The sequence below is a fragment of the Chrysemys picta genome, unplaced genomic scaffold (genome assembly GCF_011386835.1).
Source record: "Chrysemys picta bellii isolate R12L10 unplaced genomic scaffold, ASM1138683v2 scaf3, whole genome shotgun sequence".
NCBI lineage: Eukaryota > Metazoa > Chordata > Testudines > Emydidae > Chrysemys > Chrysemys picta.
The window spans coordinates 831672-842400 of record NW_027052710.1 but is presented as its reverse complement, the minus strand read 5'-3'; positions in this window follow the sequence as shown (position 1 = coordinate 842400).

The following is a 10729-nucleotide window of genomic DNA, read 5'->3' as shown; positions in this document are numbered from 1 at the left end:
TCCGGGGGGAAAGCCCAAAAAGCCGGACATGTCCGGGAAAATCGGGACATGCCGGGCCGGCCGTGCGGGTGCTCGGGGGCCGGGCCGGGGGCCGGGGGCTCAGGGGTCGGATCGGGGGCTTGGGGGCCGGGCCGGGCCGGGGGCTTGGGGGCTGGGCCGGGCCGGGGGCTCCGGGGCCGGGCCGGCGGTGCGGTGCCTGGCTGGGGGCTCCAGGGCCGGGCCGGCGGGGCCAGGCCGGGGGCTCGGGGGCTCCGGCGGGGCCGGGCCGGGGGCTCAGGGGCTCCGCTGGGGCCGGCGGGGCTGGGGGCGCCGGCGGGGCCGGGCCGGGGACTCGGGGGGCCGGGCCGGCACCGGCGGCTCGGGGGACGGGCCGGCGGTGCCAGGCCGGGCTGGGGGCTCGGGGGACGGGCCGGCGGTGCCAGGACGGGCCGGGGGCTCGGGGGACGGGCCGGCAGTGCCGGGGGACGGGCTGGGGACCGGCGGTGCGGTGCCGGGGGCCGGGGGTGCTCGGCCGGGGGCCCGGGGGCCGGGCCGGGGACCGCAGTGCTGGGCGGGCCGGGGGTGGTCGGCCGGGGGCCGGGCCCGGGGCCGCCACCCCAGGGCCGGGGCCAGCCTGGGCCGTGCCTCCTCCCCCCACACTCCCCCTTACCTGCTTCAGGCTTTCCGCGACTCAAATGTTCGCGGGAAGCAGGGGAGGGGGCGGAGACTTTTGGGGGGCGGAGGCAGGGCTGGGGCGGGGCGGGGCCGGGGCCCCGTGGAGTGTCCTCCTTTGGGAGGCACAAAATATGGTAACCCTAGCTATAAGCCTAGCTTGTTAGTAACTTCGTTAAACCGTTATCTTGTCCTTTTTCCCTTCAGCCAGAAACATGCAGGCCTCATTATTACCGCTTGAGCAGGGGGTTGCACACAGATAACTGGTTGCTTACATATTCCAATTGCACCTGGCTTTTGAGGTTGATTAGAGTTTAAACATGGAAGGATAGAGTTTGGTTCACTTAGGCCTAGTGCAGGAAGGCTTCATTGACACTTAGTGGCCTTCCACCCTCCCAAGTTACCTAGGGTGAGGCCTAGTGACGTCAACACCAGGTAGGGTGACCAGATGTCCTGATTTTATCGGGACTGTCCCGATATTTGCTTCTTTGTCCCGCGTCCCGACCACACTGGACGAAAAAGAAATTTTGCCCTCCGCTCTGGCGCTCGCGCCCCCCCCCCCACCCGCCATGGCTCCGCCCTCTCCCATTGGCTCCCTCCCCAAATCACCGCCCTGGCCCCGCCTCTTCCCCAACCACGCAGCATTCCTCCTCCCTCCCAGGCTTGCAGAATGGCGGCGCAAGCCTGGAGGGAGGGGGTGGCGGCGGTGCCTGGATCCTGGAGCTGGTGAGTCAGCTCCAGCACCCGGGCACCGGGCAGGCAAAGGGGGGCTGGCAAGAGAGGGAGACGGGGGGCTCAGCTGTGAACCCCCCCGCCGCGCCAGAGGGCTTCTGCCCTGCCTGCTGCACCCGGGGCCAGGAGCACAGCCTGGAGGCTGCTCCAGCCCTGCAGCCCGCAGGGCAGCGTGGTGAGTCCGGTCGGGGGCAGCGCGGAGCGGGCAGGGGCTGGGTGGGCGGCGCGGGGGCGTGGGCCGAATCCCTGCTGCTGCCAGGGAGCCCCGCGCCTCTCCCTCCCGCTCGCGGCTGCGGCTCCTTCCCGGCGGGACGTGCTCCCGGCCTGCCCCGCGCACATGCGGCACGCGTCCAGCTGCTCCTTCCCGGCAGGAGGGAGAGTAGGCGCGGGGGACATGCGCCGCATGTGCCCGGGGCAGCGGGAGGCGCGTCCTGCCAGGAAGGAGCCGCAGCCGCGAGCGGGAGGGAGAGGCGCGGGGCTCCTTGGCAGCAGCGGGGATTAGGCCCCTGCCGCCCACCCGGCTCCTGCCCGCTCCACGCTGCCCCCGCCTGGACCCACCGCGCCCCGCATATGCCCGTGGCGGGCCAGGGGGCGGGAGGCTCCGTGGGGAGGGCAGCGCGCGGGCCTGCTAATGCCCCAGGCCCCTTTAAAACTCTTTTTTTTTTGCTCCACCCCCCCTTTTTTTGCTCCGCCCCCCCCCACTTTTTTTTTGCTCCACCCCCGTCCCAATATTTTATACTACTAATCTGGTCACCCTAACCCCAGGGGTTCCCAAACTGGGGGTCGTGAGGTTATTACATGGGGGAGGGGGTGTCGCAAGCTGGCACCTCCAGCATATATAATAGTATTAAACAGAAAAAAAAGGTGATTTTAATTTCTAAGGGGGATTGCACTTAAAGACTTGCTGTGTAAAAGGAGTTACCAACACAAAAGTTTGAGAACCACTGCCCTGGCTTCCCTGCTAATGCCCCCCTCTAGGGGGCAGAGGAGAGCTCTGTCTCCATGGCCTGTTCAACCTGCCCTGGTTAATACCTCCGGGGTATTGATTTTGTGCTTCAGACACATGTTTGCTAGGAACAGAGCTGAGATGCTCACAGTTCACTCCACCCAGCTGCCTACCAGGGAAAAGCTCCTGCCCCCTCTCCCCATCTAACCATTAGATCCCACACCCCTCTCCAAGCCAAGCATAGAAACCCAGGAGTCCTGACTCCCAGTCCCCCTGCTCTAACCCATTGGACCCCCACTTTCATCCCAAAGCCAGAGATAGAACCCATAGATTGTCGGGCTCAACGGGTAGTGATCAACAGCTCCATGTCTAGTTGGCAGCCGGTTTCAAGTGGAGTGCCCCAAAGGTCGGTCCTGGGGCCAGTTTTGTTCAATATCTTCATTAATGATCTGGAGGATGGCATGGACTGCACTCTCAGCAAGTTTGCAGATGACACTAAACTGGGAGGAGTGGTAGATACGCTGGAGGGTAGGTATAGGATACAGAGGGACCTAGACAAATTAGAGGATTGGGCCAAAAGAAACCTGATGAGGTTCAACAAGGACATGTGCAGAGTCCTGCATTTAGGACGGAAGAATCCCATCCACTGTTATAGACTAGGGAACGAATGGCTAGGCAGCAGTTCTGCAGAAAAGGACCTAGGGGTTACAGTGGACGAGAAGCTGGATATGAGTCAACAGTGTGCTCTTGTTGCCAAGAAGGCTAACGGCATTTGGGGCTGTATAAATAGGGGCATTGCCAGCAGATTGAGGGACGTGATCATTCCCCTCTATTCGGCATTGGTGAGGCCTCATCTGGAATACTGTGTCCAGTTTTGGGCCCCACACTACAAGAAGGATGTGGAAAAATTGGAAAGAGTCCAGCGGAGGGCAATAAAAATGATTAGGGGTCTGGAGCACATGACTTATGAGGAGAGGATGAGGGAACTGGGATGGTTTAGTCTGCAGAAGAGAAGAATGAGGGGGGGATTAGATAGCTGCTTTCAACTACCTGAAAGGGGGTTCCAAAGAGGATGGATCTAGACTGTTCTCAGTGGTACTGTTGTACTTAAAGTACTGCACAGGATCTTTTCAGGGGGAATAAGACAAAACGCCACATTTATTAGTAATACATGTATTCATTAACACTGTATTATATGCATATAATATATTACACTTACACTCTCACACACACACAAACACACTCCGTCTTGTTGTTACCAATTAGTTGCTCCCCTTAACTTCACTGGCCAGGTGAGTTAGATGGGGGAGGGGCTGGAGCCGGGCTTCTGCCGATCCGGATCGATGCTCCCATGTTGACAAGACGAGACCCGGGGTCCTCTGCAAGACACCTCACTTTTATAGCAGCTTTCCTCTTATGCAAATCTATACCAGATTCAAACTCTGTGTCTGTGTCCATTGGTCCTTTGTGCTGCTTTCTTTTGAGTGTTGTCCCAATGCTGCAAAGAGGGTGTTTACAAAAGAAGGTGCTTGCTTCTAACCCCCGAGACCTTCGAAGCCTTCGGTATGTCTGCTTGTCTTTAATGAGCCCACTTGACACGTTTTATTGTCCTTGGGTCTGGCTCCCAGCCCCTCTCCAACAGTTGAGGCTGTCTGGAGGTGCTGCCTTCCATGCCTTGCTCATCCACACCTCATTCATTCAACAGGGCAATTGATTAAGAGTGGGGGGCGGGGGGGAGAGCTCTTGTTCTACTGCTAGCAAAAAGAAATGTTTCTTCGATCTTATTCTATCCTTAGGGGCTATAATATTATACCAAGGGCAATGCAAAGTTTCTAAATGAGGCTTTGATACAAAGTCCCATGAAAACAGAGGTCACACGTGGGTAGACCCACCACAAGGTTATATGAAGAGGCACAATGTAAAGTCATATGAAAATTATTAGAGATTTATCTACAGTACCTGATGACAGAACAAGGAGTAATGGTCTCAAGTTGTAGTTGGGGAGGTTTAGGTTGGATATTAGGAAAAACTTTTTCACTAGGAGGGTGGTGACATGCCCCCTGCTGGCTGCCAAAGCCTCATCCCCTCACTGCCAGGCTTGGCTCTGGCAGAGCGAGAGCTGGCACGTGCCGCTGGGAAAGCTGATCCGGCCGTTTCAGCTCCGCCACTGGTAGCAGAAAGTGGGTGGCCCATATACACGCTGGCTTCTGCCCACTCCTGACTCCAGGTAGGAGAATCTTCTATTGCCCGCCTCTGCTTTTCCATTGCATCGCCAGCCACACCGAGCCTTCCCCGGGCTCCTGGCTGGGCGGCGCATGTCTACCAAGTGCCCCTTTATCCCCCCACCTAGAGACTTAAGAAATGCATAGGAGAAACTGAGGCACCCCTACAGTATTCAGAGGAAACATTAGGAACAGTCCCACTTGGTCACAGTGAGGGAGTTGGGGGGCAGTAAGCCAGACACCCACATCTGCACTTCACTCCTCGTCCCCAGCCAGCTCCAAACTGAAACTCTGCAGCCCCTTCTCTCTGGCCTTTGTCTCTTTCCCGGGCCAGGAGGTCACCTGATCTTTGTTCTCCAACACCTTTAGCTATCCCCTTGCAGGGGGGAAGGGCCCCGGCCATTAGTTGCCAGGAGACAGAGTGTTGGCCATTTATGCACACTGGCCTTTATCCCCCCACCTAGAGACTTAAGAAATGCATAGGGGAAACTGAGGCACCCCTACAGTATTCAGAGGAAACATTAAGAACAGTCCCACTTGGTCACAGTGAGGGAGTTGGAGAGTCTGTGGGAAGCCCCCTCTCTTGTGAAATCAACCACCCCCACACGATGCGGACTGCTCCAGATCGGGGGAAGGGGCCAGCTGTGAATTTGGAGCCAGATCCTGGTTTGGATCTGAATCCACCGGCGCTGCGGAGCGTTCAGCTGTGGGGAGCTAGCTCCCGCCCGTGCCAGATCACAAAGTGCCACTTCAGCCAGCCGCCTGCCAGGCTCTGGGAGCGCCCTGTGTGGAGCTGCAGCTGGGCCCTCCAGAGCCGAGCTGCTGCTCCTCCTCTCTGCTGGCCAGCCGGCCGCAGCTCCTCAGCACCTGCCCGCTCAGCCCCACCTCAGTGCTCCTGCCTCCCCAATCTCCTCCCTGGCGCTGCACCTCGCCCCCTGCACCTGACATTCCAATACCCAGCGGGGCCGGGAGCCAAGCGTCCCAGGAGCCATCTGTAAGGTGCTGATTCCCTCCTGTGCTGGGCTCCAGCTAATCCACAAGCCAGGAACTGGCCTTGTGTCTCCCAGAGCAGGTATATCAGTCTCACAGCAGCAGCTCAGTCTGCTCAACATCACTGCAGGGCCAGGAACTCGCTCCTGCCTGACATAGGCAACAGGCTGAGCCTGCTCCAGCCCTGTTCCTAGTCCTACTCCAGCCCTGGTCTCGCTCCAGCCTTGCTCCACCCATGCCCTGCCCCGCCCCCTGAGTCCAGCTCCAACCACTAGGCCTGACCACCTCCATCACCTTTGCTGACACCATCACTTCCATAGGAAATGGCACGGAGGTTGCCGTGGCAACAGGCATTCTCAGGGTGCCAGGGGCCACTGTTCTATTTACCAGGACAGTCCGATGCCAGGACAGTGCCCCTGAGCGCTGGAGAGGACTAGGGCTGCATTAGGACACCTGAAGCGCAGCTGCTGGAGAGTCAGCAGAAGTGCCCGGAGACAGCCACGCTTGCCTCCCAGCCCGGGAAGCCCAGAGACCCAGAGCGTAGACATCTCTCAGAGCATCTCTGCCAGCAGGAGACATTGGGTGAGGAATAGAGTCGTCCCGCCTTCGGGCAGGAGCCATTCAGGAGACCCAGCGTGGGGGGAATCGGGCTGTGTGTGTACAATGTCTAGCACTGCAGGGCCCTGATCCGGGACTGAGCCCTCTGGGCACTGCCAAAATACAAAGGAGAACAGCAGGGCTGGAGGATTTACAGGCTCTGTGTGAGGAAGGCTGGTTGGGTTGAGCCAGCAGTGAGTCCCCAGTAACACAGAGCTGCGCTAGTGATGGAAGATCTATTTTGTCTTCCCCACCTAGCACAGTTCACAACTTAGCACTGACCAACTGCAAGGATCCTGGCGGGCCCTGGTATGGTTGTAGCAGCAGACTCAATGTTCGGGAAAAGCGAGATATGTGCAATAGGCAATGTAGTTCCATCTGGGCACCAGCCAGTTCCTGTGCCCCAGAGAGCTCTCACAGCTCACCCTGAACCAGGGACAAAGGGGGCAGGAGGTTGGAAGAGAAGGTGCCAGCCTGGGACCCAGGAGACCCATAGTTAATTTCCAGCTCTGCCACAGATGCTCTGCGTGGCCTCGGGCAAATCCCTTATTCCCTCTGTGCTGCAGTTCCCTGTCTGTTCAGTGGAGGTAGCAGCCAGGCCGTGCCCTGCAGGGGGCGGTTAGAATAAATGCAATCGAGGTTGGGCAGTGCTCTGATGCCACGGGGATGAGGGCCAGGATGGTGCCTAAGACAGACCAAAAGCAAGTGGGAGCTACACAGCTGGTGGTGAGAGGGGTTTGGCTTTTGACAGTCTGCTCTGAGTGGGGAAGGACAGGCTCTAAAGCCCCGGCCAGGCCAAAACTAATCTGGGCTGGGGCATCCCAGGGTTGGGCAGTCACACATTGGCTGGCTTGTGACTCACCTGCCTATTGTGACATGCCCCCTGCTGGCTGCCAAAGCCTCATCCCCTCACTGCCAGGCTTGGCTCTGGCAGAGCGAGAGCTGGCACGTGCCACTGGGAAAGCTGATCCGGCCGTTTCAGCTCCGCCACTGGTAGCAGAAAGTGGGTGGCCCATATACACGCTGGCTTCTGCCCACTCCTGACTCCAGGTAGGAGAATCTTCTATTGCCCGCCTCTGCTTTTCCATTGCATCGCCAGCCACACCAAGCATTCCCCGGGCTCCTGGCTGGGCGGCGCATGTCTACCAAGTGCCCCTTTATCCCCCCACCTAGGGACTTAAGAAATGCATAGGAGAAACTGAGGCACCCCTACAGTATTCAGAGGAAACATTAAGAACAGTCCCACTTCCTCACAGTGAGGGAGTTGGGGGGCAGTAAGCCAGACACCCAAATCTGCACTTCACTCCTCGTCCCCAGCCAGCTCCAAACTGAAACTCTCCAGCCCCTTCTGTCTGGACTTTGTCTCTTTCCAGGGCCAGGAGGTCACCTGATCTTTGTTATCCAACACCTTTAGATATCCCTTTGCCAGGGGGAAAGGGCTCCGGCCATTAGTTGCTAGGAGACAGAGTGTTGGCCATTTATGCACACTGGCCTTTATCCTCCTACCTAGAGACTTAAGAAATGCATAGGGGAAGCTGAGGCACCCCTACAGTATTCAGAGGAAACATTAAGAACAGTCCCACTTCGTCACAGTGAGGGAGTTGGAGAGTCTGTGGGAAGCCCATTCTCTTGTGAAATCAACACCCCCACACGATGCGGGCTGCTCCAGATCGGGAGAAGGGGCCAGCTGTGAATTTGGAGCCAGATCCTGGTTTGGATCTGAATCCACCGGCGCTGCGGAGCGTTCAGCTGTGGGGAGCTAGCTCCCGCCCGGCCAGATCACAAAGTGCCACTTCAGCCAGCCGCCTGCCAGGCTCTGGCAGCGCCCTGTGTGGAGCTGCAGCTGGGCCCTCCAGAGCCGAGCTGCTGCTCCTCCTCTCTGCTGGCCAGCCGGCCGCAGCTCCTCAGCACCTGCCCACTCAGCCCCTCCTCAGTGCTCCTGCCTCCCCAATCTCCTCCCTGGCGCTGCACCTCGCCCCCTGCACCTGACATGTCAATACCCAGCGGGGTCGGGAGCCAAGCGTCCCAGGAGCCATCTGTAAGGTGCTGATTCCCTCCTGTGCTGGGCTCCAGCTAATCCACAAGCCAGGAACTGGCCTTGTGTCTCCCAGAGCAGGTATATCAGTCTCACAGCAGCAGCTCAGTCTGCTCAACATCACTCCAGGGCTAGGAACTTGCTCCTGCCTGACATAGGCAACAGGCTGAGCCTGCTCCAGCCCTGTTCCTAGTCCTACTCCAGCCCTGGTCTCGCTCCAGCCTTGCTCCACCCATGCCCTGCCCCGCCCCCTGAGTCCAGCTCCAACCACTAGGCCTGACCACCTCCATCACCTTTGCTGACACCATCACTTCCATAGGAAATGGCACTGAGGTTGCCGGGGGAACAGGCATTCTCAGGGTGCCAGGAGCCATTGTTCTATTTACCAGGACAATCCGATGCCAGGACAGTCCCCCTGAGCACTCAAGAGGACTAGGGCTGCATTAGGACACCTGAAGCGCAGCTCCTGGAGAGTCAGCAGAACCGCCCGGAGACAGCCACGCTTGCCTCCCAGCCCGGGAAGCCCAGAGACCCAGAGCGTAGACGTCTCTCAGAGCATCTCTGCCAGCAGGAGACATTGGGTGAGGAATAGAGCCGTCCCGCCTTCGGGCAGGAGCCATTCAGGAGACCCAGCGTGGGGGGAATCGGGCTGTGTGTGTACAATGTCTAGCACCGCGGGGCCCTGATCCGGGACTGAGCCCTCTGGGCACTGCCGAAATACAAAGGAGAACAGCAGGGCTGGAGGATTTACAGGCTCTGTGTGAGGAAGGCTGGTTGGGTTGAGCCAGCAGTGAGTCCCCAATAACACAGAGCTGTGCTAGTGATGGAAGATCTATTTTGTCTTCCCTACCTAGCACAGTTCACAACTTAGCACTGACCAGCTGCAAGGATCCTGGCGGGCCCTGGTATGGTTGTAGCAGCAGACTCAATGTTCGGGAAAAGCGAGATATGTGCAATAGGCAATGTAGTTCCATCTGGGCACCAGCCAGCTCCTGTGCTCCAGAGAGCTCTCACAGCTCACCCTGAACCAGGGACAAAGGGGGCAGGAGGTTGGAAGAGAAGGTGCCAGCCTGGGACCCAGGAGACCCATAGTCAATTCCCAGCTCTGCCACACATGCTCTGCGTGGCCTCGGGCAAATCCCTTATTCCCTCTGTGCTGCAGTTCCCTGTCTGTTCAGTGGAGGTAACAGCCAGGCCCTGCCCTGCAGGGGGAGTTTAGAATAAATGCAATCGAGGTTGGACAGTGCTCTGATGCCACGGGGATGAGGGCCAGGATGGTGCCTAAGACAGACCAAAAGCAAGGGGGAGCTACAGAATTGGTGGTGAGAGGGGTTTGGCCTTTGACAGTCTGCTCTGGGTGCCTGGGTTCTCAGACCCCAGCCAGCCACTGGCATTGCCAGACCTCCCTGATCTCTGGTGCCGCTGCTCTCCCTGCTTCTAGGAGTCACTGCGTCCCCCTGGGCCAAGACTCCTGCAGCAATCATCTCCTGGGGCTGCCATGGCACTGAGCGGCTAGCAAGGCCTGAGACTCAGTTGGGCTGGGAGGCAGGGGGGTGCTATGAAAGCAGTTTCTGTGTTGTTGCTGCGGTGGGAGGGGAAGCAGAGATGGGGCCATTTTACATCCTATGGCCAAGGCTCCCAGCAGCTTGGGCAGGCGCAAAGAGCCGCCCGCGTGGGCTGGGAGCTGGGGGAGGGGAGCGTTCGGGAACCCCCGTTCTGCACTGTCACAAGGAGGAGGAACCGGGATGGAACTGATTCTCCCACTCGGGGATCCGGAGACCCCCTCCGGCTCCAGCTGTATGGATGCGGGGAGGGGCTCTGGCCTGGGGTCTGCAGTACCTGGGACTAGATGAGCCCAGCGGTCCCTTCCGGCCTAAAGTCTGTGACTGTGGGGAGCGGAAGGTCCCTCCCATGACCCCGGTGGGGAAGGAGAGGCTCTAAAGCCCCGGCCAGGCCAGAACTAGTCTGGGCTGGGGCAGCCCATGGCTGGGCAGTCACACATCGACTGGCTTGTGACTCGCCTGCCCATTGTGACACGCCCCCTGCTGGCTGGCACAGCCTCATCCCCTCATTGCCAGGCTTGGCTCTGGCAGAGCGAGAGCTGGCACGTGCCGCTGGGAAAGCTGATCCAGCTGTTTCAGCTCTGCCACCCGCAGCAGAAAGTGGGTGGCCCATATACACGCCAGCATCTGCCCACTCCGACTCCAGGCAGGAGAATCTTCTATTGCCCGCCTCAGCTTTTCCATTGCATCGCCAGCCACACCGAGGTTGGATGAGAAGGTACCAGCCTCTCTGCCGCTCTCCTGCCTTCTGCTCCTGCCCCTTCACGGGTGTGTCTGAGCAACTCCTGCTGCTCACGAGCCCGCCCCACCTCCCCCACCCCTCTGGCCTCGCCCACCTGCGAACTGCCACGGCCCCAATATTCCTGGGGGAAGGGATCAGGGTCATTTCATTGGGCAGGAAGAATCCTGAGTGGTTGGATCCAGCCTGTCTGCTGTGCAGCTTGTGAACCAGGAGAAGGAGAGGTGGGAGTGACCCAGAGGAGGCCATTTGGCC